This window comes from Ipomoea nil, unplaced genomic scaffold, assembly GCF_001879475.1.
Source record: "Ipomoea nil cultivar Tokyo-kokei standard unplaced genomic scaffold, Asagao_1.1 scaffold2283, whole genome shotgun sequence".
Taxonomy (NCBI): Eukaryota; Viridiplantae; Streptophyta; class Magnoliopsida; order Solanales; family Convolvulaceae; genus Ipomoea; species Ipomoea nil.
In genome coordinates, this window is record NW_017618711.1 from 1,264,427 (window position 1) to 1,289,086 (window position 24,660).

Below are 24,660 nucleotides of genomic sequence, written 5' to 3' on the forward strand. Positions count from 1 at the left end.
AAAGTCAAAATTTAATGTCAAGAGTTGACATTCCGGAGTGTTTATCGGGAATGACTAGAAATCATGAGGGCTTTGCCCGCATAGGTTCGAATCATGCTGCTCACGTTTCATTGCTGTCACCCAATAGGTTGTATTTAAGAGAAGAATTTAGTGTCAAATTTTAATTGATTTGTTTTATTTAGTTCTTCTACCCCAATTTTGTCAACTAATAAATAATATTTGGGAAAAAAGTTAAAATTAAATGTAAAGAGTGGGCGTGCCGGAGTGGTTAACGGGCATGACTAGTAATCATGTGGGCTTTGCCCGTGTAGGTTTGAATCCTGCCGCTCACGTTTCTTTGCTGTCACCAAATAGGTAGTATTTTAGAGAAGAATTTAATATCAAATTTCAAGTGATTTGTTTGATTTAGTTCTTCTACCCAATTTTGTCAACTAATAAATAGAAATTGGGAATAAAGTCAAAATTTAATGTTAAGAGTGGGCGTGCCGGAGTGGTTATCGGGCATGACTAGAAATCATGTAGGCTTTGCCCGTGTAGGTTTCAATCCTGCTGCTCACGTTTCTTTGCTGTCACCCAATATGTAGCATTTAAGAGAACAATTTAATAAATCGAATTTCAAGTGATTTGTTTGATTTAGTTCTTCTACCCCAATTTTGTCAACTAACAATTAGTATTTGGTAAAAAAGTCAAAATTTAATGTCAAGAGTGGGCATGCCGGAGTGTTTATCGGGCATAACTAGAAATCATGTGGGCTTTGCCCGTGCAGATTCGAATCATGCTGCTCACGTTTCTTTGCTATCACCCAATAGGTTGTATTTAAGAGATGAATTTAATTTCAAATTTCAATTGATTTGTTTGATTTAGTTCTTCTACCCCAATTTTGTAAACTAATTAATATAATTGTGGAAAGAAGTCAAAATTTAATACCAAGAGTGGGCGTGCCGGAGTGGTTATCGGCCATGACTAGAAATCATTTGGGCTTTGCCCGCGCAGGTTCAAATCCAGCCGCTCACGTTTCTTTGTTGTCACCAAATAGCTTGTATTTAAGAGAAGAATTTAATGTCAAATTTCCATAGATTTGTTTTATTTAGTTCTTCTACCCCAATTTTGTCAACTAATAAATAGTATTTGGGAATAAAGTCAAAATTTAATGTTATGAGTGGGTGTGGCGGAGTGGTTATCGAGCATGACTAGAAATCATGTGGGCTTTACCTGTGTAGGTTCAAACCCCGCCGCTCACGTTTCTTTGCTGTCACCAAATAGGTAGTATTTAAGAGAAGAATTTAATATCAAATTTCAAGTGATTTGTTTGATTTAGTTCTTCTACCCCAATTTTGTCAACTAAGAAGTAGTATTTGGGAAAAAAGTCAAAATTTAATGTCAAGAGTGGGCATGTCGGAGTGTTTATCGGGCATGACTAGAAATCGTGTGGGTGCGCAGATTCGAATCATGCTGCTCACGTTTCTTTGCTATCACCCAATAGGTTGTATTTAAGAGAAGAATTTAATTTCAAATTTCAATTGATTTGTTTGATTTAGTTCTTCTACCCCAATTTTGTAAACTAATTAATATAATTTCGGAAAAAACTCAAAATTTAATGCCAATAGTGGGCGTGCCGGAGTGGTTATCGGGCATGACTAGAAATCACGTGGGCTTTGCCCGCGCAGATTCAAATCCTGCCGCTCACGATTCTTAGCTGTAACCAAATATGTTGTATTTAAGAGAAAAATTTAATATCAAATTTCAAGTGATTTGTTTGATTTAGTTCTTCTACCCAAATTTTGTCAACAAATAAATAGTATTTGGGAATAAAGTCAAAATTTAATGTTAAGAGGGGGCGTGCCGGAGTGGTTATCGGGTATGACCAGAAATCATGTGGGCTTTGCCCGTGCAGGTTCAAATCCTACCGGTTACGTTACTTTGATGTCACCAAATAGGTTGTATTTAAGAGAAGAATTTAATATCAAATTTCAAGTGATTTGTTTGATTTAGTTCTTCTACCCAAATTTTGTCAACAAATAAATAGTATTTGGGAATAAAGTCAAAATTTAATGTTAAGAGTGGGCGTGCCGGAGTGGTTAACGGGCATGACTAGAAATCATGTGGGCTTTGCCCGTTTAGGTTTGAATCCTGCCGCTCACGTTTCTTTGCTGTCACCAAATAGGTAGTATTTTAGAGAAGAATTTAATATCAAATTTCAAGTGATTTGTTTGATTTAGTACTTCTACCCCAATTTTGTAAACAAATAAATAGTATTTGGGAAAAAATTCAAAATTTAAAGTTAAGAGTGGGCGTGCCGGAGTGGTTATCGGGCATGACTAGAAATCATGTGGGTTTTGCCCGCTCACGTTTCTTTACTGTCACCAAATAGGTTGTATTTAAGAAAAGAATTTAATATCAAATTTCAAATGATTTGTTTCATTTAGTTCTTCTACCCCAATTTTGTCTACTAATAAATAGTATTTGGGAATAAAGTCAAAATTTAATGTTAAGAGTGGGCGTGCTGGAGTGGTATCGGGCATGATTAGAAATCATGTGGGCTTTGCCCGTGCAAGTTCGAATCCTGCCGCTCACGTTACTTTGATGTCACCAAATAGGTTGTATTTAAGAGAAGAATTTAATATCAAATTTCAAGTGATTTGTTTGATTTAGTTCTTCTACCCCAATTTTGTAAAAAAATAAATAGTATTTGGGAAAAAAGTCATAATTTAATGTTAAGAGTGGGCGTGCCGGAGTGGTTATCGGGCATGACTAGAAATCATGTGGGTTTTGCCCGCGTAGGTTCGAATCCTGTCGCTCACGTTTCTTTGCTGTCACCAAATAGGTTGTATTTAAGAGAAGAATTTAATATCAAATTTCAAGTGATTTGTTTAATTTAGTTCTTCTACCCCAATTTTGTCAACTAATAAATAGTATTTGGGAATAAAGTCAAAATTTAAAGTTAAGAGTGGGCGTGGCGGAGTGGTTATCAAGCATGACTAGAAATCATGTGGGGTTTGCCCGCGCAGGGTCAAATCTTGCTGCTCACATTTCTTTGCCGTCACCCAATAGGTAGTATTTAATATCAAATTTCAAGTGATTTTTTTTATTTAGTTCTTCTACCACAATTTTTTCATCTAATAATTAGTATTTGGGAAAAAAGTCAAAATTTAATGTCAAGAGTTGACATGCCGGAGTGTTTATTGGGCATGACTAGAAATCATGAGGGTTTTTCCCTCAGAGGTTCGAATCATGCTGCTCACGTTTCATTGCTGTCACCCAATAGGTTGTATTTAAGGGAAGAATTTAGTGTCAAATTTCAATTGATTTGTTTTATTTAGTTCTTCTACCCCAATTTTGTAAACTAATAAATAGTATTTGGGAAAAAAGTTAAAATTTAATGTTAAGAGTGGGCGTGCCAGAGTGGTTAATGGGCATGACTAGAAATCATGTGGGCTTTGCCCGTGTAGGTTTGAATCCTGCCACTCACGTTTCTTTGCTGTCACCAAATAGGTAGTATTTTAGAGAAGAATTTAATATCAAATTTCAAGTGATTTGTTTGATTTAGTTCTTCTACCCCAATTTTGTAAACAAATAAATAGTATTTGGGAAAAAAGTCAAAATTTAATGTTAAGAGTGGGCGTGCCGGAGTGGTTATCGGGCATCACTAGAAATCATGTGGCCTTTGCCCGCGCAGGTTTGAATCCTGCCGCTCACGTTTCTTTGCTGTCACCAATTAGGTTGTATTTAAGAGAAGAATTTAATATCAAATTTCAAGTGATTTGTTTGATTTAGTTCTTCTACCCCAATTTTGTCAACTAGTAAATAGTATTCGGGAATAAAGTCAAAATTTACACATAAGAGTGGGCATGGCGGAGTGGTTATCGAGCATGACTAGAAATCATGTGGTGTTTGCTCGCACCGGGTCGAATCTTGCTAGGTAGCATTTAAGAGAAGAATTTAGTATATCAAATTTCAAGTGATTTGTTTGATTTAGATCTTCTACCCCAATTTTATAAACTGATTAATATAATTTCGGAAAAAAGTCAAAATTTAATACCAAGAGTGGGCGTGCCGGATTGGTTATCGGGCATGACTAGAAATCATGTGGGCTTTGCCGACGCAGGTTCAAATCCTGATGCTCACGATTCTTGGTTGTTAGCAAATTAGTTGTATTTAAGAGAAGAATTTAATATCAAATTTCAAGTGATCTGTTTGATTTAGTTCTTCTACCCCAATTTTGTCAACTAATAAATAGTATTTGGGAATAAAGTCAAAATTTAATGTTAAGAGAGGGCGTGCCGGACTGGTTATCGGGCATGACTAGAAATCATGTGGGCTTTGCCCGTGCAGGTTTGAATCATGTCGCTCACGTTTCTTTGCTGTCACCAAATAGGTTGTATTTAAGAGAAGAATTTAATATCAAATTTCAAGTGATTTGTTTGATTTAGTTCTTCTACCCCAATTTTGTCAACTAATAAATAGTATTTGGGAATAAAGTCAAAATTTAATGTTAAGTGAGGGCGTGTCGGAGTGGTTATCGGGCATGACTAGAAATCATGTGGGCTTTGGCCGCGTAGGTTTGAATCCTGTCGCTCACGTTTCTTTGCTGTCACCAAATAGGTTGTATTTAAGAGAAGAATTTAATATCAAATTTCAAGTGATTTGTTTGATTTAGTTCTTCTACCCCAATTTTGTCAACTAATAAATAGTATTTGGGAATAAAGTCAAAATTTAATGTTAAGAGTGGGCGTGCAGGAGTGGTTATTAGGCATGACTAGAAATCATGTGGGTTTTACCCCCGGAAGTTCGAATCCTGCCGCTCATGTTTCTTTGCTGTCACCAAATAGGTTGTATTTAAGAGAAGAATTTAATATCAAATTTCATGTGATTTGTTTGATTTAGTTTTTCTACCCCAATTTTGTCAAGTTATAAATAGTATTTGGGAATAAAGTCAAAATTTAATGTTAAGAGTGGGCGTGGCGGAGTGGTTATCGAGTATGATTAGAAATCCTGTGGGCTTTGCCTGCGCAGGGTTGAATCCTGCTGCTCATGTTTCTTTGCAGTCACCCAATAGGTAGTATTTAAAATCAAATTTCAAGTGATTTTTATTATTTAGTTCTTCTACCACAATTTTGTCAACTAATAATTAGTATTTGTGAAAAAAGTCAAAATTTAATGTCAAGAGTTGACATGCCGGAGTGTTTATCGGGCATGACAAGAAATCATGAGGGCTTTGCCCGCACAGGTTCGAATCATGCTACTCACGTTTCATTACTGGCATCCAATAGGTTGTATTTAAGAGAAGAATTTAGTGTCAAATTTGAATTGATTTGTTTTATTTAGTTCTTCTACCCCAATTTTGTCAACTAATAAATAGTATTTGGGAAAAAAGTTAAAATTTAATGTTAAGAGTGGGCGTGCCAGAGTGGTTAACGGGCATGACTAGAAATCATGTGGGCTTTGCCCGGGTAGGTTTGAATCCTGCCGCTCACGTTTCTTTGCTATCACCAAATAGGTAGTATTTTAGAGAAGAATTTAATATCAAATTTCAAGTGATTTGTTTGATTTAGTTCTTCTACCCCAATTTTGTCAACTAATAAATAGTATTTGGGAAAAAAGTCAAAATTTAATGTTATGAGTGGGCGTGCCGGAGTGGTTATCGGGCATAACTAGAAATCATGTGGGCTTTGCCCGCGCAGCTTTGAATTCTGCCGCTCACGTTTCTTTGCTGTCACCAAATAGGTTGTATTTAAGAGAAGAATTTAATATCAAATTTCAAGTGATTTGTTTGATTTAGTTCTTCTACCCCAATTTTGTCAACTAATAAATAGTATTTGGGAATAAAGTCAAAATTTAAAGTTAAGAGTGGGCGTGGCGGAGTGGTTATCGAGCATGACTAGAAATCATGTGGGGTTTGCCCGCGCAAGGTCAAATCTTGCTGCTCACATTTCTTTGCCGTCACCAAATAGGTAGTATTTAATATCAAATTTCAAGTGATTTTTTTTATTTAGTTCTTCTACCACAATTTTTTCAACTAATAATTAGTATTTGGGAAAAAAGTCAAAATTTAATGTCAAGAGTTGACATGCCGGAGTGTTTATCGGGCATGACTAGAAATCATGAGGGCTTTGCCCTCACAGGTTCGAATCATGCTGCTCACGTTTCATTGCTGTCACCCAATAGGTTGTATTTAAGAGAAGAATTTAGTGTCAAATTTCAATTGATTTGTTTTATTTAGTTCTTCTACCCTAATTTTGTCAACTAATAAATAGTATTTGGGAAAAAAGTTAAAATTTAATGTTAAGAGTGGTTGTGCCGGAGTGGTTATCGGGCATGACTAGTAATCATGTGGGCTTTGCCCGTGTAGGTTTGAATCCTGCCGCTCACGTTTCGTTCCTCTCACCAAATAGGTTGTATTTTAGAGAAGAATTTAATATCAAATTTCAAGTGATTTGTTTGATTTAGTTCTTCTACCCCATATTTCTCAACCAATAAATAGAAATTAGGAATAAAGTAAAAATTTAATGTTAAGAGTGGGCGTGCCGGAGTGGTTATCAAGCATGACTAGAAATCATGTGGGCTTTGCCCGTGTAGGTTCGAATCCTACCGCTCATGTTTCTTTGTTGTCACCCAATAGGTAGCATTTAAGTAAAGAATTTAGTAAATCAAATTTCAAGTGATTTGTTTGATTTAGTTCTTCTACCCCAATTTTGTCAACTAACAAGTAGTATATGGGAAAAAAGTCAAAATAGAGAAGAATTTAGTATATCAAATTTCAAGTGATTTGTTTGATTTAGTTCTTCTACCCCAATTTTGTCAACTAACAAGTAGTATTTGGGAAAAAAGTCAAAATTTAATGTCAAGAGTGGGCATGCCGGAGTGTTTATCGGGCATAACTAGAAATCATGTGGGCTTTGCCCGCGCAGATTGGAATCATGCTGCTCACGTTTCTTTGCTATTACCCAATAGGTTGTATTAAAGAGATGAATTTAATTTCAAATTTCAATTGATTTGATTGATTTATTTCTCCTACCCCAATTTTGTAAACTAATTAATATAATTTCGGAAAAAAGTCAAAATTTAATGCCAAGAGTGGGCGTGCCGGAGTGGTTATCGGGCATGGCTAGAAATCATGTGGGCTTTGCCCGCGCAGGTTCAAATCCTGCCGCTCACGATTCTTTGCTGTCAACAAATTGGTTGTATTTAAGAGAAGAATTTGTTTGATTTAGTTCTTCTACCCCAATTTTGTCAACTAATAAATAGTATTTGGGAATAAAGTCAAAATTTAATGTTAAGAGTGGGTGTGTCGGAGTGGTTATCGGGCATGACTAGAAATCATGTGGGTTTTACCCGCGCAGGGAAGAATTTAATATCAAATTTCAAGTGATTTGTTTGATTTAGTTCTTCTACCCCAATTTTGTCAACTAATAAATAGTATTTGGGAATAAAGTCAAAATTTAATGTTAAGAGTGGGTGTGGCGGAGTGGTTGTCGAGCTTGACCAAAAATCATGTGGGTTTTGCCCGCGCAGGTTTGAACCCTGCTGCTCACATATCTTTGCCGTCACCCAATTGGTAGTATTTAATATCAATTTTCAAGTGATTTTTTTTATACCACAATTTTGTCAACTAATAATTAGTATTTGGGAAAAAATTCAAAATTTAATGGCATGAGTTGGCATGCCGGAGTGTTTATCGGGCATGACTAGAAATCATGAGGGCTTTGCCCGCACAAGTTCGAATCATGCTGCTCACGTTTCATTGTTGTCACGCAATAGGTTGTATTTAAGAGAAAAATTTAGTGTCAAATTTCAATTGATTTGTTTTATTTAGTTCTTCTACCCCAATTTTGTCAACTAATAAATAGTATTTGGGAAAAAAGTCAAAATTTAATGTTAAGAGTGGGCGTGCGGGAGTGGTTATCGGGCATGACTAGAAATCATGTGGGCTTTGCCCGTGTAGGTTTGAATCCTGCCGCTCATGTTTCTTTGCTGTCACCAAATAGGTAGTATTTTAGAGAAGAATTTAATATCAAATTTCAAGTGATTTGTTTGATTTAGTTCTTCTTCCACAATTTTGTAAACAAATAAATAGTATTTGGGAAAAAAATCAAAATTTAATGTTAAAGTGGGCGTGCCGGAGTGGTTATCGGGCATGACTAGAAATCATGTGGGCTTTACCCGCGCAGGGAAGAATTTAATATCAAAAATCAAGTGATTTGTTTGATTTAGTTCTTCTACCCCAATTTTGTCAACTAATAAATAGTATTTGGGAATAAAGTCAAAATTTAATGTTAAGAGTGGGTGTGGCAGAGTGGTTGTCGAGCATGACCAGAAATCATGTGGGCTTTGCCTGTGTTGGTTCGAATCTTGCCGCTCATGTTTCTTTGTTGTCACCCAATAGGTAGCATTTAATAGAAGAATTTAGTATATCAAATTTCAAGTGATTTGTTTGATTTAGTTCTTCTACCCCAATTTTGTCAACTAACAAATAGTATTTGGGAAAAAAGTCAAAATTTAATGTCAAGAGTGGGCATGCCGGAGAGTTTATCGGGCATAACTAGAAATCATGTGGGCTTTGCCCGCACAGATTCGAATCATGCTGCTCACGTTTCTTTGCTATCACCCAATAGGTTGTATTTAAGGGAAGAATTTAGTGTCAAATTTCAATTGATTTGTTTTATTTAGTTCTTCTACCCCAATTTTGTAAACTAATAAATAGTATTTGGGAAAAAAGTTAAAATTTAATGTTAAGAGTGGCCGTGCCGGAGTGGTTAACGGGCATGACTAGAAATCATGTGGGCTTTGCCCGTGTAGGTTTGAATCCTGCCGCTCACGTTTCTTTGCTGTCACCAAATAGGTAGTATTTTAGAGAAGAATTTAATATCAAATTTCAAGTGATTTGTTTAATTTAGTTCTTCTATCCCAATTTTGTAAATAAATAAATATTATTTGGGAAAAAAGTCAAAATTTAATGTTAAGAGTGGGCGTCCCGGAGTGGTTATCGGGCATGACTAGAAATCATGTGGGCTTTGCCCGCGCAGGTTTGAATCCTGCCGCTCACGTTTCTTTGCTATCATCAAATAGGTTGTATTTAAGAGAAGAATTTAATGTCAAATTTTAATTGATTTGTTTGGTTTAGTTCTTCTACACCAATTTTGTCAACTAATAAATAGTATTTGGGAATAAAGTCAAAATTTAATGTTAAGAGAGGGCGTGCCGGACTGGTTATCGGGCATGACTAGAAATCATGTGGTCTTTGCCCGCACAGGTTCGAATCATACAACTCACGTTTCTTTGCTATCACCCAATAGGTTGTATTTAAGGGATGAATTTAATTTCAAATTTCAATTGATTTGTTTGATTTAGTTCTTCTACCCCAATTTTGTAAACTAATTAATATAATTTCAGAAAAAAGTCAAAATTTAATACCAAGAGTGGGCGTGCCGGAGTGGTTATCGGGCATGACTAGAAATCATGTGGGCTTTGCCCACGTAGGTTCAAATCCTGATGCTCACGATTCTTTGTTGTCACAAAATTGGTTGTATTTAAGAGAAGAATTAATTATCAAATTTCAAGTGATTTGTTTGATTTAGTTCTTCTACCCCAATTTTGTCAACTAATAAATAGTATTTGGGAATAAAGTCAAAATTTAATGTTATGAGAGGGCGTGCCGGAGTGGTTATCGGGCATGACTAGAAATCATGTGGGCTTTGCCCGTGCAGGTTCGAATCCTGCCGCTCACGTTTCTTTGCTGTCACCAAAAAGATATGGAAACTTATGCAAGCCGAAAAAAATTCGGAGGACTCTTCTGACAAAATCAAAACAAAAATATGTAATTGTCAGCAAAGTTGTTTCTTTTTTTTTTTCAAAAAATATTCTGACTAAGACACAGGTCGTCAATTAAGCATTGGATAAAAAGGTGAAAATGCCCGTTTTTACAATAAATAGTTCAAATTATTTTATCAATATGCCGCTCACGTTTCTTTGCTGTCACCAAATAGGTTGTATTTAAGAGAAGAATTTAATATCAAATTTCAAGTGATTTGTTTGATTTAGTTCTTCTACCCCAATTTTGTCAACTAATAAATAATATTTGGGAATAAAGTCAAAATTTAATGTTAAGTGAGGGCGTGTCGGAGTGGTTATCGGGCATGACTAGAAATCATGTGGGCTTTGCCCGTGAAGGTTCGAATCATGTCGCTCATGTTTCTTTGCTGTCACCAAATAGGTTGTATTTAAGAGAAGAATTTAATATTAAATTTCAAGTGATTTGTTTGATTTAGTTCTTCTACCCCAATTTTGTCAACTAATAAATAGTATTTGGGAATAAAGTCAAAATTTAATGTTAAGAGAGGGCGTGTCGGAGTGGTTATCGGGCATGATTAGAAATCATGTGGGCTTTGGCCGCGTAGGTTCGAATCCTGTCGCTCACGTTTCTTTGCTGTCACCAAATAGGTTGTATTTAAGAGAAGAATTTGATATCAAATTTCAAGTGATTTGTTTGATTTAGTTCTTCTACCCCAATTTTGTCAACTAATAAATAGTATTTGGGAATAAAGTCAAAATTTAATGTTAAGAGAGGGCGTGTCGGAGTGGTTTTCGGGCATGACTAGAAATCATGTGGGCTTTGCCCGTGCAGGTTCAAATCTTGTCGCTCACGTTTCTTTGCTGTCACCAAATAGGTAGTAGTTTAGAGAAGAATTTAATATCAAATTTCAAGTGATTTGTTTGATTTAGTTCTTCTACCCCAATTTTGTAAACAAATAAATAGTATTTGGGAAAAAAGTCAAAATTTAATGTTAAGAGTGGGCGTGCAGGAGTGGTTATTAGGCATGACTAGAAATCATGTGGGTTTTACCCCCAGAAGTTCGAATCCTGCCGCTCATGTTTCTTTGATGTCACCAAATAGGTTGTATTTAAGAGAAGAATTTAATATCAAATTTCAAGTGATTTGTTTGATTTAGTTTTTCTACCTCAATTTTGTCAAGTTATAAATAGTAATTGGGAATAAAGTCTAAATTTAATGTTAAGAGTGGGCGTGGCGAAGTGGTTATCGATTATGACTAGAAATCCTGTGGGCTTTGCCTGCGCAGGGTCAAATCCTGCTGCTCATGTTTCCGTGCCGTCACCCAATAGGTAGTATTTAAAATCAAATTTCAAGTGATTTTTTTTATTTAGTTCTTCTAGCACAATTTTGTCAACTAATAATTAGTATTTGGGAAAAAAGTCAAAATTTAATGTCAAGAGTTGACATGCCGTAGTGTTTATCGGGCACGACTAGAAATCATGAGGGCTTTGCCCGCACAGGTTCGAGTCATGCTGCTCACGTTTCATTGCTGGCACCCAATAGGTTGTATTTAAGAGAAGAATTTAGTGTCAAATTTCAATTGATTTGTTTTATTTAGTTCTTCTACCCCAATTTTGTCAACTAATAAATAGTATTTGGGAAAAAAGTTAAAATTTAATGTTAAGAGTGGGCGTGCCAGAGTGGTTAACGGGCATGACTAGAAATCATGTGGGCTTTGCTCGTGTAGGTTTGAATCCTGCCGCTCACGTTTCTTTGCTATCACCAAATAGGTAGTATTTTAGAGAAGAATTTAATATCAAATTTCAAGTGATTTGTTTGATTTAGTTCTTCTACCCCAATTTTGTCAACTAACAAGTAGTATTTGGGAAAAAAGTCAAAATAGAGAAGAATTTAGTATATCAAATTTCAAGTGATTTGTTTGATTTAGTTCTTCTACCCCAATTTTTTCAACTAACAAGTAGTATTTGGGAAAAAAGTCAAAATTTAATGTCAAGAGTGGGCATGCCGGAAAGTTTATCGGGCATAACTAGAAATCATGTGGGCTTTGCCCGCGCAGATTCGAATCATGCTGCTCACGTTTCTTTGCTATTACCCAATAGGTTGTATTAAAGAGATGAATTTAATTTCAAATTTCAATTGATTTGATTGATTTAGATCTTCTACCCCAATTTTGTAAACTAATTAATATAATTTCGGAAAAAAGTCAAAATTTAATGCCAAGAGTGGGTGTGTCGGAGTGGTTATCGGGCATTAGTAGAAATCATGTGGGCTTTGCCCGCGCAGGTTCAAATCCTGCCGCTCACGATTCTTTGTTGTCAACAAATTGGTTGTATTTAAGAGAAGAATTTAATATCAAGTTTCAAGTGATTTGTTTGATTTAGTTCTTCTACCCCAATTTTGTCAACTAATAAATAGTATTTGGGAATAAAGTCAAAATTTAATGTTAAGAGTGGGTGTGTCGGAGTGGTTATCGGGCATGACTAGAAATCATGTGGGCTTTGCCTGCACAGGTTCGAATCCTCCCGCTCACGTATCATTGCTGTCACAAAATAGGTTGTATTTAAGAGAAGAATTTAATATCAAATTTCAAGTGATTTGTTTGATTTAGTTCTTCTACCCCAATTTTGTAATGTCAAAATTTTCTGTTAAGAGTGGGCGTGCCGGAGTGGTTATCGGGCATGACTAGAAATCATGTGGCCTTTGCCCGCGCAGGTTTGAATCCTGCCGCTCACGTTTCTTTGCTGTCACCAAATAGGTTGTATTTAAGAGAAGAATTTAATATCAAATTTCAAGTGATTTGTTTGATTTAGTTCTTCTACCCCAATTTTGTCAACTAGTAAATAGTATTCGGGAATAAAGTCAAAATTTAAACTTAAAAGTGGGTGTGGCGGAGTGGTTATCGAGCATAACTAGAAATCATGTGGTCTTTGCCCGCGCAGGGTCGAATCCTGCTAGGTAGCATTTAAAAGAAGAATTTAGTATATCAAATTTCAAGTGATTTGTTTGATTTATCACCCAATAGGTTGTATTTAAGGGATGAATTTAATTTCAAAATTCAATTGATTTGTTTGATTTAGTTCTTCTACCCCAATTTTGTAAACTGATTAATATAATTTCGGAAAAAAGTCAAAATTTAATGCCAAAAGTGGGCGTGCCGGATTGGTTATCGGGCATGACTAAAAATCATGTGGGCTTTGACCACGTAGGTTCAAATCCTGATGCTCACGATTCTTTGTTGTCACCAAATTGGTTGTATTTAAGAGAAGAATTTAATATCAAATTTCAAGTGATTTGTTTGATTTAGTTCTTCTACCCCAATTTTGTCAACTAATAAATAGTATTTGGGAATAAAGTCAAAATTTAATGTTAAGAGAGGGCGTGCCGGAGTGGTTATCGGGCATGACTAGAAATCATGTGGGTTTTGCCCGTGCAGGTTCGAATCATGTCGCTCACGTTTCTTTGCTGTCACCAAATAGGTTGTATTTAAGAGAAGAATTTAATATCAAATTTCAAGTGATTTGTTTGATTTAGTTCTTCTACCCCAATTTTGTCAACTAATAAATAGTATTTGGGAATAAAGTCAAAATTTAATGTTAAGAGAGGGCGTGTCGGAGTGGTTATCGGGCATGACTAGAAATCATGTGGGCTTTGGCCGCGTAGGTTCGAATCCTGTCGCTCATGTTTCTTTGTTGTCACCAAATAGGTTGTATTTAAGAGAAGAATTTAATATCAAATTTCAAGTGATTTGTTTGATTTAGTTCTTCTACCCCAATTTTGTCAACTAATAAATAGTATTTCGGAATAAAGTCAAAATTTAATGTTAAGAGTGGGTGTGCAGGAGTGGTTATTAGGCATGACTAGAAATCATGTGGGTTTTACCCTCGGAAGTTCGAATCCTGCCGCTCATGTTTCTTTGCTGTCACCAAATAGGTTGTATTTAAGAGAAGAATTTAATATCAAATTTCAAGTGATTTGTTTGATTTAGTTTTTCTACCCCAATTTTGTCAAGTTATAAATAGTATTTGGGAATAAAGTCAAAATTTAATGTTAAGAGTGGGCGTGGCGGAGTGGTTATCGAGTATGACTAGAAATCCTGTGGGCTTTGCCTGCGCAGGGCCGAATCCTGCTGCTCATGTTTCTTTGCCGTCACCCAATGGGTACTATTTAAAATCAAATTTCAAGTGATTTTTTTTATTTAGTTCTTCTACCACAATTTTGTCAACTAATAATTAGTATTTGGGAAAAAAGTCAAAATTTAATGTCAAGAGTTGACATGCCGGAGTGTTTATCGGGCACGACTAGAAATCATGAGGGCTTTGCCCGCACAGGTTCGAGTCATGCTACTCACGTTTCATTGCTGGCACCCAATAGGTTGTATTTAAGAGAAGAATTTAGTGTCAAATTTCAATTGATTTGTTTTATTTAGTTCTTCTACCCCAATTTTGTCAACTAATAAATAGTATTTGGGAAAAAAGTTAAAATTTAATGTTAAGAGTGGTTGTGCCGGAGTTGTTAACGGGCATGACTAGTAATCATGTGGGCTTTGCCCGTGTAGGTTTGAATCCTGCCGCTCACGTTTCTTTCCTCTCACCAAATAGGTAGTATTTTAGAGAAGAATTTAATATCAAATTTCAAGTGATTTGTTTGATTTAGTTCTTCTACCCCAATTTTGTCAACCAATAAATAGAAATTAGGAATAAAGTAAAAATTTAATGTTAAGAGTGGGCGTGCCGGAGTGGTTATCAAGCATGACTAGAAATCATGTGGGCTTTGCCCGTGTAGGTCCGAATCCTGCCGCTCATGTTTCTATGTTGTCACCCAATAGGTAGCATTTAAGAGAAGAATTTAGTATATCAAATTTCAAGTGATTTGTTTGATTTAGTTCTTCTACCCCAATTTTGTCAACTAACAAGTAGTATTTGGGAAAAAAGTCAAAATAGAGAAGAATTTAGTATATCAAATTTCAAGTGATTTGTTTGATTTAGTTCTTCTACCCCAATTTTGTCAACTAACAAGTAGTATTTGGGAAAAAAGTCAAAATTTAATGTCAAGAGTGGGCATGCCGGAGTGTTTATCGGGTATAACTAGAAATCATGTGGGCTTTGCCCGCGCAGATTCGAATCATGCTGCTCACGTTTCTTTGCTATTACCCAATATGTTGTATTAAAGAGATGAATTTAATTTCAAATTTCAATTGATTTGATTGATTTAGTACTTCTACCCCAATTTTGTAAACTAATTAATATAATTTTGGAAAAAAGTCAAAATTTAATGCCAAGAGTGGGCGTGCCAGAGTGGTTATCGGGCATGAGTAGAAATCATGTGGGCTTTGCCCGCGCAGGTTCAAATCCTGCTGCTCACGATTCTTTGCTGTCAACAAATTGGTTGTATTTAAGAGAAGAATTTAATATCAAATTTCAAGTGATTTGTTTGATTTAGTTCTTCTACCCCAATTTTGTCAACTAATAAATAGTATTTGGGAATAAAGTCAAAATTTAATGTTAAGAGTGGGTGTGTCGGAGTGGTTATCGGCATTACTAGAAATCATGTGGGCTTTGCCCGCGCAGGTTCGAATCCTCCCGCTCACGTATCTTTGCTGTCACAAAATAGGTTGTATTTAAGAGAAGAATTTAATATCAAATTTCAAGTGATTTGTTTGATTTAGTTCTTCTACCCCAATTTTGTAATGTCAAAATTTAATGTTAAGAGTAGGCGTGCCGGAGTGGTTATCGGGCATGACTAGAAATCATGTGGGTTTTACCCGCGCAGGGAAGAATTTAATATCAAATTTCAAGTGATTTGTTTGATTTAGTTCTTCTACCCCAATTTTGTCAACTAATAAATAGTATTTGGGAATGAAGTCAAAATTTAATGTTAAGAGTGGGTGTGGCGGAGTGGTTGTCGAGCATGACCAGAAATCATGTGGGTTTTGCCCGCGCAGGTTCGAACGTTACTGCTCACATATCTTTGCCGTCACCCAATTGGTAGTATTTAATATCAATTTTCAAGTGATTTTTTTTATTTAGTTCTTCTACCACAATTTTGTCAACTAATAATTAGTATTTGGGAAAAAAGTCAAAATTTAATGGCAAGAGTTGGCATGCCGGAGTATTTATCGGGCATGACTAGAAATCATGAGGGCTTTGCCCGCACAAGTTTGAATCATGCTGCTCACGTTTAATTGTTGTCACGCAATAGGTTGTATTTAAGAGAAAAATTTAGTGTCAAATTTCAATTGATTTGTTTTATTTAGTTCTTCTACCCCAATTTTGTCAACTAATAAATAGTATTTGGGGAAAAAGTCAAAATTTAATGTTAAGAGTGGGCGTGCGGGAGTGGTTATCGGGCATGACTAGAAATCATGTGGGCATTGCCCGTGTAGGTTTGAATCCTGCCGCTCATGTTTCTTTGCTGTCACCAAATAGGTAGTAGTTTAGAGAAGAATTTAATATCAAATTTCAAGTGATTTGTTTGATTTAGTTCCTCTTCCCCAATTTTGAAAACAAATAAATAGTATTTGGGAAAAAAATTAAAATTTAATGTTAAGAGTGGGCGTGCCGGAGTGGTTATCGGGCATGACTAGAAATCATGTGGGCTTTACCCGCGCAGGGAAGAATTTAATATCAAAAATCAAGTGATTTGTTTGATTTAGTTCTTCTACCCCAATTTTGTCAACTAATAAATAGTATTTGGGAATAAAGTCAAAATTTAATGTTAAGAGTGGGTGTGGCAGAGTAGTTGTCGAGCATGACCAGAAATCATGTGGGCTTTCCCTGTGTAGGTTCGAATCTTGCCGCTCATGTTTCTTTGCTGTCACCCAATAGGTAGCATTTAATAGAAGAATTTAGTATATCAAATTTCAAGTGATTTGTTTGATTTAGTTCTTCTACCCCAATTTTGTCAACTAACAAGTAGTATTTGGGAAAAAAGTCAAATTTAATGTCAAGAGTGGGCATGCCGGAGTGTTTATCGGGCATAACTAGAAATCATGTGGGCTTTGCCCGCACAGATTCGAATCATGCTGCTCACGTTTCTTTGCTATCACCCAATAGGTTGTATTTAAGAGATGAATTTAATTTCAAATTTCAATTGATTTGTTTGATTTAGTTCTTCTACCCCAATTTTGTAAACTAATTAATATAATTTCGGAAAAAAGTCAAAATTTAATGCCAAGAGTGGGCGTGCCGGAGTGGTTATCAGGCATGACTAGAAATCATGTGGGCTTTACCCGCACAGGTTCAAATCTTGCCGCTCACGATTCTTTGCTGTCACCAAATTAGTTGTATTTAAGAGAAGAATTTAATATCAAATTTCAAGTGATTTGTTTGATTTTGTTCTTCTACCCCAATTTTGTCAACTAATAAATAGTATTTGGGAATAAAGTCAAAATTTAATGTTAAGAGTGGGCGTGCCGGAGTGGTTATCGGGCATGACTAGAAATCATGTGGGTTTTACCCGCGCAGGTTCAAATCCTGCCGCTCATGTTTCTTTGCTGTCACCAAATAGGTTGTATTTAAGAGAAGAATTTAATATCAAATTTCAAGTGATTTGTTTGATTTAGTACTTCTACCCCAATTTTGTCAACTAATAAATAGTATTTGGGAATAAAGTCAAAATTTAATGTTAAGAGTTGGTGTGGCGGAGTGGTTATCGAGCATAACCAGAAATCATGTGGGTTTTGCCCGCGTAGGTTCGAACCTTGCTGCTCATGTTTCTTTGCCGTCACCCAATTGGTAGTATTTAATATCAAATTTCAAGTGATTTTTTTTATTTAGTTCTTCTACCACAATTTTGTCAACTATTAAATAGTATTAGGGAAAAAAGTCAAAACTTAATGTTAAGAGTGGGCGTGCCGGAGTGGTTATCGGGCATGACTAGAAATCATGTGGGCTTTGCCCGTGTAGGTTTGAATCCTGCCGCTCACGTTTCTTTGCTGTCAACAAATAGGTAGTATTTAAGAGAAGAATTTAATATCAAATTTCAAGTTATTTATTTGATTTAGTTCTTCTACCCCAATTTTTTCAAGAGTGGGCGTGCTGGTGTGGTTATCGTGCATGACTAGAAATCATGTGGGATTTGCCCGTGTAGGTTCGAATCTTGTCGCTCATGTTTCTTTGCTGTCACCCAATAGGTAGTATTTAAGAGAAGAATTTTATATCAAATTTCAAGTGATTTGTTTGATTTAGTTCTCTTACCCCAATTTTGTCAACTAACAAGTAGTATTTGGGAAAAAAGTCAAAATTTAATGTCAAGAGTGGGCATGCCGGAGTGTTTATCGGGCATAACTTGAAATCATGTGGGCTTTGCCCGCGCAGGTTCAAATCATACTGCTCACGTTTCTTTGCTATCACCCAATAGGTTGTATTTAAGAGAAGAATTTAATATCAAATTTAAGTGATTTGTTTGATTTAGTTCTTCTACCCCAATTTTGTCAACTAATAAATAGAATTTGGGAATAAAGTCAAAATTTAATGTTAAGAGTGGGCGTGCCGGAGTGGTTATCGAGCATGACTAGAAATTATGTGGGCTTTGCCCGCGCAGGTTCGAATCTTGCCGCTCATGTTTCTTTGCTGTCACCTAATAGGTAGTATTTAAGAGAAGAATTTAGTGTCAAATTTCAATTGATTTTTTTTATTTAGTTCTTCTACCCCAATTTTGTCAACTAATAAATAGTGTTAGGGAAAAAAGTCAAAATTTAATGTTAAGAGTGGGCGTGCCGGAGTGGTTATCGGGCATGACTAAAAATCATGTGGGCTTTGCCCGTGTAGGTTTGAATCCTGCCGCTCACGTTTCTTTGTTGTCACCAAATAGGTAGTATTTAAGAGAAGAATTTAATATCAAATTTCAAGTGATTTGTTTGATTTAGTTCGTCTACCCCAATTTTGTCAACTAATAAATAGAAATTGGGAATAAAGTCAAAATTTAATGTTATGAGTGGGCATGCCGGAGTGGTTATCGTGCATGACTAGAAATCATGTGGGATTTGCCCGTGTAGGTTCGAATCTTTTCGCTCAGGTTTCTTTGCTGTCACCCAATAGGTAGTATTTAAGAGAAGAATTTAATATCAAATTTCAAGTGATTTGTTTGATTTAGTTCTCTTACCCCAATTTTGTCAACTAACAAGTAGTATTTGGGAAAAAAGTCAAAATTTAATGTCAAGAGTGGGCATGCCGGAGTGTTTATCGTGCGAATCATGCTGCTCACGTTTCTTTGCTATCACCCAATAGGATGTATTTAAGAGAAGAATTTAATTTCAAATTTCAATTGATTTGTTTGATTTAGTTCTTCTACCCCAATTTTGTAAACTAATTAATATAATATCGGAAAAAAGTCAAAATTTAATGCCAAGAGTAGGCGTGCCGGAGTGGGTATCGGGCATAACTAGAAATCATGTGGGCTTTGCCCGCGCAGGTTTGAATCCTGCCGCTCACGTTTCTTTGCTGTCACCAAATAGGTTGTATTTAAGAGAAGAATTTAATATCAAATTTCAAGTGATTTGTTTGATTTAGTTCTTCTAACCATATTTTGTCAACTTATAAATAGAATTTGGGAATAAAGTCAAAATTTAATGTTATGAGTGGGCGTGCCGGAGTGGTTATCGGGCATGGCTAGAAATCATGTGGGCTTTGCCCGCGCAGGTTCGAGGTTCGAATCCTGCCGCTCACGTTTCTTTGTTGTCACCAAATAGGTTGTATTTAAGAGAAGAATTTAATATCAAATTTCAAGTGATTTGTTTGATTTAGTTCTTCTACCGCAATTTTGTCAACTAATAACTAGTATTTGGGAATAAAGTCAAAATTTAATGCTAAGAGTGGGTGTGGCGGAGTGGTTATCGAGCATAACTAGAAATCATGTGGGATTTGCCCGTGTAGGTTCAAATCTTATCGCTCACGTTTCTTTGCTGTCACCCAAAAGGTAGTATTTAAGAGAAGAATTTAATATCAAATTTCAAGTGATTTGTTTGATTTAGTTCTCTTACCCCAATTTTGTCAACTACCAAGTAGTATTTGGGAAAAAAGTCAAAATTTAATGTCAAGAGTGGGCATGCCGGAGTGTTTATCGGGTATAACTTGAAATCATGTGGGCTTTGCCCGTGCAGGTTCGAATCATGCTGCTCACGTTTCTTTTCTATCACCAAATAGGTTGTATTTAAGAGAAGAATTTAATTGCAAATTTCAATTGATTTGTTTGATTTAGTTCTTCTACTCCAATTTTGTAAACTAATTAATATAATTTCAGAAAAAAGTCAAAATTTAATGCCAAGAGTGGGCGTGCCGAAGTGGTTATCGGGCATGACTAGAAATCATGTGGGCTTTACCCGCGCAGGTTGAAATCCTGCCACTCATGATTCTTTGCTGTCACCAAATTAGTTGTATTTAAGAGAAGAATTTAATATCAAATTTCAAGTGATTTGCTTGATTTAGTTCTTCTACCCCAATTTTGTCAACTAATAAATAGTATTTGGGAATAAAGTCAAAATTTAATGTTAAGAGTGGGCGTGTTGGAGTGGTTATCGGGCATGACTAGAAATCATGTGGGCTTTGCCTGCGCAGGTTTGAATCCTCTCGCTCACGTTTCTTTGTTGTCACCAAATAGGTTGTATTTAAGAGAAGAATTTAATATCAAATTTCAAGTGATTTGTTTGATTTAGTTCTTCTACCCCAATTTTGTAAACAAATAAATAGTATTTGGGAAAAAAGTCAAAATTTAATGTTAAGAGTGGGTGTGCCGGAGTGGTTATCGGGCATGACTAGAAATCATGTGGGTTTTACCCGTGCAGGTTCAAATCCTGCCGCTCACGTTTCTTTGCTGTCACCAAATAGGTTGTATTTAAGAGAAGAATTTAATATCAAATTTCAAGTGATTTGTTTGATTTAGTTCTCATACCCCAATTTTATCAACTAACAAGTAGTATTTGGGAAAATTTTCAAGTGATTTGTTTGATTTAGTTCTCATACCCCAATTTTGTCAACTAACAAGTAGTATTTGGGAAAAAAGTCAAAATTTAATGTCAAGAGTGGGCATGCCGGAGTGTTTATCGGGCATAACTTGAAATCGTGTGGGCTTTGCCCGCGCAGGTTCGAATCATGCTGCTCACGTTTCTTTGCTATCACCCAATAGGTTGTATTTAAGAGAAGAATTTAATATCAAATTTCAAGTGATTTGTTTGATTTAGTTCTTCTAACCATATTTTGTCAACTAATAAATATTATTTGGGAATAAAGTCAAAATTTAATGCCAAGAGTGGGTGTGGTGGAGTGGTTATCGAGCATAACTAGAAATCATGTGGGATTTGCCCGTGTAGGTTCGAATCTTGTCGCTCACGTTTCTTTGCTGTCACCCAAAACGTAGTATTTAAGAGAAGAATTTAATATCAAATTTCAAGTGATTTGTTTGATTTAGTTCTCTTACCCCAATTTTGTCAACTAACAAGTAGTATTTGGGAAAAAAGTCAAAATTTAATGTCAAGAATGGGCATGCCGGAGTGTTTATCGTGCGAATCATGCTGCTCACGTTTCTTTGCTATCAACCAATAGGTTGTATTTAAGAGAAGAATTTAATTGCAAATTTCAATTGATTTGTTTGATTTAGTTCTTCTACTCCAATTTTGTAAACTAATTAATATAATTTCAGAAAAAAGTCAAAATTTAATGCCAAGATTGGGCGTGCCGGAGTCGTTATCGGGCATGACTAGAAATCATGTGGGCTTTACCCGCGCAGGTTCAAATCCTGCCGCTCATGATTCTTTGCTGTCACCAAATTAGTTGTATTTAAGAGAAGAATTTAATATCAAATTTCAAGTGATTTGCTTGATTTAGTTCTTCTACCCCAATTTTGTCAACTAATAAATAGTATTTGGGAATAAAGTCAAAATTTAATGTTAAGAGTGGGCGTGCCGGAGTGGTTATCGGGCATGACTAGAAATCATGTGGGCTTTGCTTGCGCAGGTTCAAATCCTGCCGCTCATGATTCTTTGCTGTCACCAAATTAGTTGTATTTAAGCGAAGAATTTAACATCAAATTTCAAGTGATTTGTTTGATTTAGTTCTTCTACCCCAATTTTGTAAACAAATAAATAGTATTTGGGAAAAAAGTCAAAATTTAATGTTAAGAGTGGGTGTGCCGGAGTGGTTATCGGGCATGACTAGAAATCATGTGGGTTTTTCCCGTGCAGGTTCAAATCCTGCCGCTCACGATTCTATGCTGTCACCAAATAGGTTGTATTTAAGAGAAGAATTTAATATCAAATTTCAAGTGAGTTGTTTGATTTAGTTCTTCTACCCCAATTTTGTCAACTAATAAATAGTATTTGGGAATAAAGTCAAAATTTAATGTTAAGAGTGGGTGTGGCGGAGTGGTTATCGAGTATAACCAGAAATCATGTGGGTTTTGCCCGCGCAGGTTCGAACCTTGCCGCTCATGTTTCTTTGCCGTCACCCAATTGGTAGTATTTAATATCAAATTTCAAGTGATTTTTTTTATTTAGTTCTTCTACCACAATTTTGTCAACTATTAAATAGTATTTGGGAAAAAAGTCAAAATTTAATGTTAAGAGTGGGCGTGCCGGAGTGGTTATCGTGCATGACTAGAAATCATGTGGGATTTGCCCGTGTAGGTTCGAATCTTGTCGCTCACGTTTCTTTGTTGTCACCCAATTGGTAGTATTTAAGAGAAGAATTTAATATCAAATTTCAAGTGATTTGTTTGATTTAGTTCTCTTACCCCAATTTTGTCAACTACCAAGTAGTATTTGGGAAAAAAGTCAAAATTTAATGTCAAGAGTGGGCGTGCCGGAGTGTTTATCGTGCGAATCATGCTGCTCACGTTTCTTTGCTATCACCCAATAGGTTGTATTTACGAGAAGAATTTAATTTCAAATTTCAATTGATTTGTTTGATTTAGTTCTTCTACCCCAATTTTGTAAACTAATTAATATAATTTCGGAAAAAAGTCAAAATTTAATGCCAAGAGTGGGCGTGCCGGAGTGGGTATCGGGCATAACTAGAAATCATGTGGGCTTTGCCCGCGCAGGTTCGAATCCTGCTGCTCATGTTTCTTTGTTGTCACCAAATAGGTTGTATTTAAGAGAAGAATTTAATATCAAATTTCAAGTGATTTGTTTGATTTAGTTCTTCTACCCCAATTTTGTCAACTAATAAATAGAAATTGGGAATAAAGTCAAAATTTAATGTTATGAGTGGGCGTGCCGGAGTGGTTATCGTGCATGACTAGAAATCATGTGGGATTTGCCCGTGTAGGTTCAAATCTTTTCGCTCACGTTTCTTTGCTGTCACCCAATAGGTTGTATTTAAGAGAAGAATTTAATATCAAATTTCAAGTGATTTGTTTGATTTAGTTCTCTTACCCCAATTTTGTCAACTACCAAGTTGTATTTGGGAAAAAAGTCAAAATTTAATGTCAAGAGTGGGCATGCCGGAGTGTTTATCGTGCGAATCATGCTGCTCACGTTTCTTTGCTATCACCCAATAGGTTGTATTTAGGAGAAGAATTTAATTTCAAATTTCAATTGATTTGTTTGATTTAGTTCTTCTACCCCAATTTTGAAAACTAATTAATATAATTTCGGAAAAAAGTCAAAATTTAATGCCAAGAGTGGGCGTGCCGGAGTGGGTATTGGGCATAACTAGAAATCATGTGGGCTTTGCCCGCGCAGGTTCGAATCCTGCCGCTCACGTTTCTTTGCTGTCACCAAATAGGTTGTATTTAAGAGAAGAATTTAATATTAAATTTCAAGTGATTTGTTTGATTTAGTTCTTCTAACCATATTTTGTCAACTAATAAATAGAATTTGGGAATAAAGTCAAAATTTAATGTTATGAGTGGGCGTGCCGGAGTGGTTATCGGGCATGGCTAGAAATCATGTGGGCTTTGCCCGCGCAGGTTCGAGGTTTGAATCCGGCCGCTCACGTTTCTTTGCTGTCACCAAATAGGTTGTATTTAAGAGAAGAATTAAATATCAAATTTCAAGTGATTTGTTTGATTTAGTTCTTCTACCCCAATTTTGTCAACTAATAAATAGTATTTGGGAATGAAATCAAAATTTAATGTTAAGAGTGGGTGTGGCGGAGTGGTTATCGAGCATAACTAGAAATCATGTGGGATTTGCCCGTGTAGGTTTGAATCTTGCTGCTCACGTTTCTTTGATGTCACCCAATAGGTAGTATTTAAGAGAAGAATTTAATATCAAATTTCAAGTGATTTGTTTGATTTAGTTCTCTTACCCCAATTTTGTTAACTACAAGGTAGTATTTGGGAAAAAAGTCAAAATTTAATGTTAAGAGTGGGCATGCCGGAGTGTTTATCGGGTATAACTTGAAATCATGTGGGCTTTGCCCGCGCAGGTTCGAATCATGCTGCTCACGTTTCTTCGCTATGACCCAATAGGTTGTATTTAAGAGAAGAATTTAATTGCAAATTTCAATTGATTTGTTTGATTTAGTTCTTCTACCCCAATTTTGTAAACTAATTAATATAATTTCGGAAAAAAGTCAAAATTTAATACCAAGAGTGGGCGTGCTGGAGTGGGTATCGAGCATGACTAGAAATCATGAGGGTTTTGCCCGCACAGGTTCGAATCATGTTGCTCATGTTTCATTGCTGTCACCAAATAGGTTGTATTTAAAAGAAGAATTTAATATCAAATTTCAAGTGATTTGTTTGATTTAGTTCTTCTATCCCAATTTTGTCAACTAATAAATAGAATTTTGGAATAAATTCAAAATTTAATGTTAAGAGTGCGTGTGCCAGAGTGGTTATCGAGCATGACTAGAAATCATGTGGGCTTTGCCCGCGCAGGTTTGAATCCTGCCGCTCACATTTCTTTGCTTTCACCAAATAGGTTGTATTTA

The 24,660-nt window shown here is 35.8% G+C and overlaps 47 non-coding genes across 47 annotated transcripts; all 47 read left to right on the forward strand.

Moving 5' to 3' along the window:
- The first annotated feature begins 250 nt into the window (after positions 1 to 250).
- On the forward strand, positions 251 to 332 carry TRNAT-AGU. The gene has a single exon. It is a non-coding gene; the product is annotated as a tRNA-Thr (tRNA).
- A 600-nt stretch (positions 333 to 932) lies between these two features.
- On the forward strand, positions 933 to 1,014 carry TRNAS-AGA. Its single transcript has one exon. It is a non-coding gene; the product is annotated as a tRNA-Ser (tRNA).
- Positions 1,015 to 1,606: 592 nt separating this feature from the next.
- TRNAS-AGA lies at positions 1,607 to 1,688 on the forward strand. The gene has a single exon. It is a non-coding gene; the product is annotated as a tRNA-Ser (tRNA).
- Positions 1,689 to 2,060: 372 nt separating this feature from the next.
- On the forward strand, positions 2,061 to 2,142 carry TRNAS-AGA. Its single transcript has one exon. It is a non-coding gene; the product is annotated as a tRNA-Ser (tRNA).
- A 352-nt stretch (positions 2,143 to 2,494) lies between these two features.
- Positions 2,495 to 2,575, forward strand: TRNAS-AGA. Its single transcript has one exon. It is a non-coding gene; the product is annotated as a tRNA-Ser (tRNA).
- Positions 2,576 to 2,720: 145 nt separating this feature from the next.
- Positions 2,721 to 2,802, forward strand: TRNAS-AGA. The gene has a single exon. It is a non-coding gene; the product is annotated as a tRNA-Ser (tRNA).
- A 586-nt stretch (positions 2,803 to 3,388) lies between these two features.
- Positions 3,389 to 3,470, forward strand: TRNAS-AGA. The gene has a single exon. It is a non-coding gene; the product is annotated as a tRNA-Ser (tRNA).
- Positions 3,471 to 3,615: 145 nt separating this feature from the next.
- On the forward strand, positions 3,616 to 3,697 carry TRNAS-AGA. Its single transcript has one exon. It is a non-coding gene; the product is annotated as a tRNA-Ser (tRNA).
- Positions 3,698 to 4,044: 347 nt separating this feature from the next.
- On the forward strand, positions 4,045 to 4,126 carry TRNAS-AGA. Its single transcript has one exon. It is a non-coding gene; the product is annotated as a tRNA-Ser (tRNA).
- A 372-nt stretch (positions 4,127 to 4,498) lies between these two features.
- On the forward strand, positions 4,499 to 4,580 carry TRNAS-AGA. Its single transcript has one exon. It is a non-coding gene; the product is annotated as a tRNA-Ser (tRNA).
- An 813-nt stretch (positions 4,581 to 5,393) lies between these two features.
- Positions 5,394 to 5,475, forward strand: TRNAS-AGA. Its single transcript has one exon. It is a non-coding gene; the product is annotated as a tRNA-Ser (tRNA).
- A 372-nt stretch (positions 5,476 to 5,847) lies between these two features.
- On the forward strand, positions 5,848 to 5,929 carry TRNAS-AGA. Its single transcript has one exon. It is a non-coding gene; the product is annotated as a tRNA-Ser (tRNA).
- Positions 5,930 to 6,288: 359 nt separating this feature from the next.
- TRNAT-AGU lies at positions 6,289 to 6,370 on the forward strand. The gene has a single exon. It is a non-coding gene; the product is annotated as a tRNA-Thr (tRNA).
- A 145-nt stretch (positions 6,371 to 6,515) lies between these two features.
- On the forward strand, positions 6,516 to 6,597 carry TRNAS-AGA. The gene has a single exon. It is a non-coding gene; the product is annotated as a tRNA-Ser (tRNA).
- A 477-nt stretch (positions 6,598 to 7,074) lies between these two features.
- Positions 7,075 to 7,156, forward strand: TRNAS-AGA. Its single transcript has one exon. It is a non-coding gene; the product is annotated as a tRNA-Ser (tRNA).
- Positions 7,157 to 7,881: 725 nt separating this feature from the next.
- TRNAS-AGA lies at positions 7,882 to 7,963 on the forward strand. Its single transcript has one exon. It is a non-coding gene; the product is annotated as a tRNA-Ser (tRNA).
- A 772-nt stretch (positions 7,964 to 8,735) lies between these two features.
- Positions 8,736 to 8,817, forward strand: TRNAS-AGA. Its single transcript has one exon. It is a non-coding gene; the product is annotated as a tRNA-Ser (tRNA).
- Positions 8,818 to 8,962: 145 nt separating this feature from the next.
- TRNAS-AGA lies at positions 8,963 to 9,044 on the forward strand. Its single transcript has one exon. It is a non-coding gene; the product is annotated as a tRNA-Ser (tRNA).
- Positions 9,045 to 9,416: 372 nt separating this feature from the next.
- On the forward strand, positions 9,417 to 9,498 carry TRNAS-AGA. Its single transcript has one exon. It is a non-coding gene; the product is annotated as a tRNA-Ser (tRNA).
- A 145-nt stretch (positions 9,499 to 9,643) lies between these two features.
- TRNAS-AGA lies at positions 9,644 to 9,725 on the forward strand. Its single transcript has one exon. It is a non-coding gene; the product is annotated as a tRNA-Ser (tRNA).
- A 608-nt stretch (positions 9,726 to 10,333) lies between these two features.
- TRNAS-AGA lies at positions 10,334 to 10,415 on the forward strand. The gene has a single exon. It is a non-coding gene; the product is annotated as a tRNA-Ser (tRNA).
- A 1,040-nt stretch (positions 10,416 to 11,455) lies between these two features.
- On the forward strand, positions 11,456 to 11,537 carry TRNAS-AGA. The gene has a single exon. It is a non-coding gene; the product is annotated as a tRNA-Ser (tRNA).
- Positions 11,538 to 12,012: 475 nt separating this feature from the next.
- On the forward strand, positions 12,013 to 12,094 carry TRNAS-AGA. The gene has a single exon. It is a non-coding gene; the product is annotated as a tRNA-Ser (tRNA).
- Positions 12,095 to 12,239: 145 nt separating this feature from the next.
- Positions 12,240 to 12,321, forward strand: TRNAS-AGA. The gene has a single exon. It is a non-coding gene; the product is annotated as a tRNA-Ser (tRNA).
- Positions 12,322 to 12,441: 120 nt separating this feature from the next.
- On the forward strand, positions 12,442 to 12,523 carry TRNAS-AGA. Its single transcript has one exon. It is a non-coding gene; the product is annotated as a tRNA-Ser (tRNA).
- A 639-nt stretch (positions 12,524 to 13,162) lies between these two features.
- Positions 13,163 to 13,244, forward strand: TRNAS-AGA. Its single transcript has one exon. It is a non-coding gene; the product is annotated as a tRNA-Ser (tRNA).
- Positions 13,245 to 13,389: 145 nt separating this feature from the next.
- TRNAS-AGA lies at positions 13,390 to 13,471 on the forward strand. The gene has a single exon. It is a non-coding gene; the product is annotated as a tRNA-Ser (tRNA).
- A 1,599-nt stretch (positions 13,472 to 15,070) lies between these two features.
- On the forward strand, positions 15,071 to 15,152 carry TRNAS-AGA. The gene has a single exon. It is a non-coding gene; the product is annotated as a tRNA-Ser (tRNA).
- A 1,813-nt stretch (positions 15,153 to 16,965) lies between these two features.
- TRNAS-AGA lies at positions 16,966 to 17,047 on the forward strand. The gene has a single exon. It is a non-coding gene; the product is annotated as a tRNA-Ser (tRNA).
- A 145-nt stretch (positions 17,048 to 17,192) lies between these two features.
- Positions 17,193 to 17,274, forward strand: TRNAS-AGA. Its single transcript has one exon. It is a non-coding gene; the product is annotated as a tRNA-Ser (tRNA).
- Positions 17,275 to 17,633: 359 nt separating this feature from the next.
- TRNAS-AGA lies at positions 17,634 to 17,715 on the forward strand. The gene has a single exon. It is a non-coding gene; the product is annotated as a tRNA-Ser (tRNA).
- Positions 17,716 to 18,270: 555 nt separating this feature from the next.
- TRNAS-AGA lies at positions 18,271 to 18,352 on the forward strand. The gene has a single exon. It is a non-coding gene; the product is annotated as a tRNA-Ser (tRNA).
- A 145-nt stretch (positions 18,353 to 18,497) lies between these two features.
- Positions 18,498 to 18,579, forward strand: TRNAF-AAA. The gene has a single exon. It is a non-coding gene; the product is annotated as a tRNA-Phe (tRNA).
- Positions 18,580 to 19,140: 561 nt separating this feature from the next.
- TRNAS-AGA lies at positions 19,141 to 19,222 on the forward strand. Its single transcript has one exon. It is a non-coding gene; the product is annotated as a tRNA-Ser (tRNA).
- Positions 19,223 to 19,367: 145 nt separating this feature from the next.
- On the forward strand, positions 19,368 to 19,456 carry TRNAS-AGA. Its single transcript has one exon. It is a non-coding gene; the product is annotated as a tRNA-Ser (tRNA).
- Positions 19,457 to 19,828: 372 nt separating this feature from the next.
- TRNAS-UGA lies at positions 19,829 to 19,910 on the forward strand. Its single transcript has one exon. It is a non-coding gene; the product is annotated as a tRNA-Ser (tRNA).
- A 145-nt stretch (positions 19,911 to 20,055) lies between these two features.
- On the forward strand, positions 20,056 to 20,137 carry TRNAS-AGA. Its single transcript has one exon. It is a non-coding gene; the product is annotated as a tRNA-Ser (tRNA).
- Positions 20,138 to 20,509: 372 nt separating this feature from the next.
- On the forward strand, positions 20,510 to 20,591 carry TRNAS-AGA. The gene has a single exon. It is a non-coding gene; the product is annotated as a tRNA-Ser (tRNA).
- A 216-nt stretch (positions 20,592 to 20,807) lies between these two features.
- Positions 20,808 to 20,889, forward strand: TRNAS-UGA. The gene has a single exon. It is a non-coding gene; the product is annotated as a tRNA-Ser (tRNA).
- A 561-nt stretch (positions 20,890 to 21,450) lies between these two features.
- On the forward strand, positions 21,451 to 21,532 carry TRNAS-AGA. The gene has a single exon. It is a non-coding gene; the product is annotated as a tRNA-Ser (tRNA).
- A 145-nt stretch (positions 21,533 to 21,677) lies between these two features.
- On the forward strand, positions 21,678 to 21,759 carry TRNAS-AGA. The gene has a single exon. It is a non-coding gene; the product is annotated as a tRNA-Ser (tRNA).
- Positions 21,760 to 21,904: 145 nt separating this feature from the next.
- On the forward strand, positions 21,905 to 21,986 carry TRNAS-AGA. Its single transcript has one exon. It is a non-coding gene; the product is annotated as a tRNA-Ser (tRNA).
- Positions 21,987 to 22,345: 359 nt separating this feature from the next.
- Positions 22,346 to 22,427, forward strand: TRNAS-AGA. Its single transcript has one exon. It is a non-coding gene; the product is annotated as a tRNA-Ser (tRNA).
- A 334-nt stretch (positions 22,428 to 22,761) lies between these two features.
- On the forward strand, positions 22,762 to 22,843 carry TRNAS-AGA. The gene has a single exon. It is a non-coding gene; the product is annotated as a tRNA-Ser (tRNA).
- Positions 22,844 to 23,404: 561 nt separating this feature from the next.
- Positions 23,405 to 23,486, forward strand: TRNAS-AGA. Its single transcript has one exon. It is a non-coding gene; the product is annotated as a tRNA-Ser (tRNA).
- A 606-nt stretch (positions 23,487 to 24,092) lies between these two features.
- TRNAS-UGA lies at positions 24,093 to 24,174 on the forward strand. The gene has a single exon. It is a non-coding gene; the product is annotated as a tRNA-Ser (tRNA).
- Positions 24,175 to 24,546: 372 nt separating this feature from the next.
- On the forward strand, positions 24,547 to 24,628 carry TRNAS-AGA. Its single transcript has one exon. It is a non-coding gene; the product is annotated as a tRNA-Ser (tRNA).
- Positions 24,629 to 24,660: the final 32 nt, after the last annotated feature.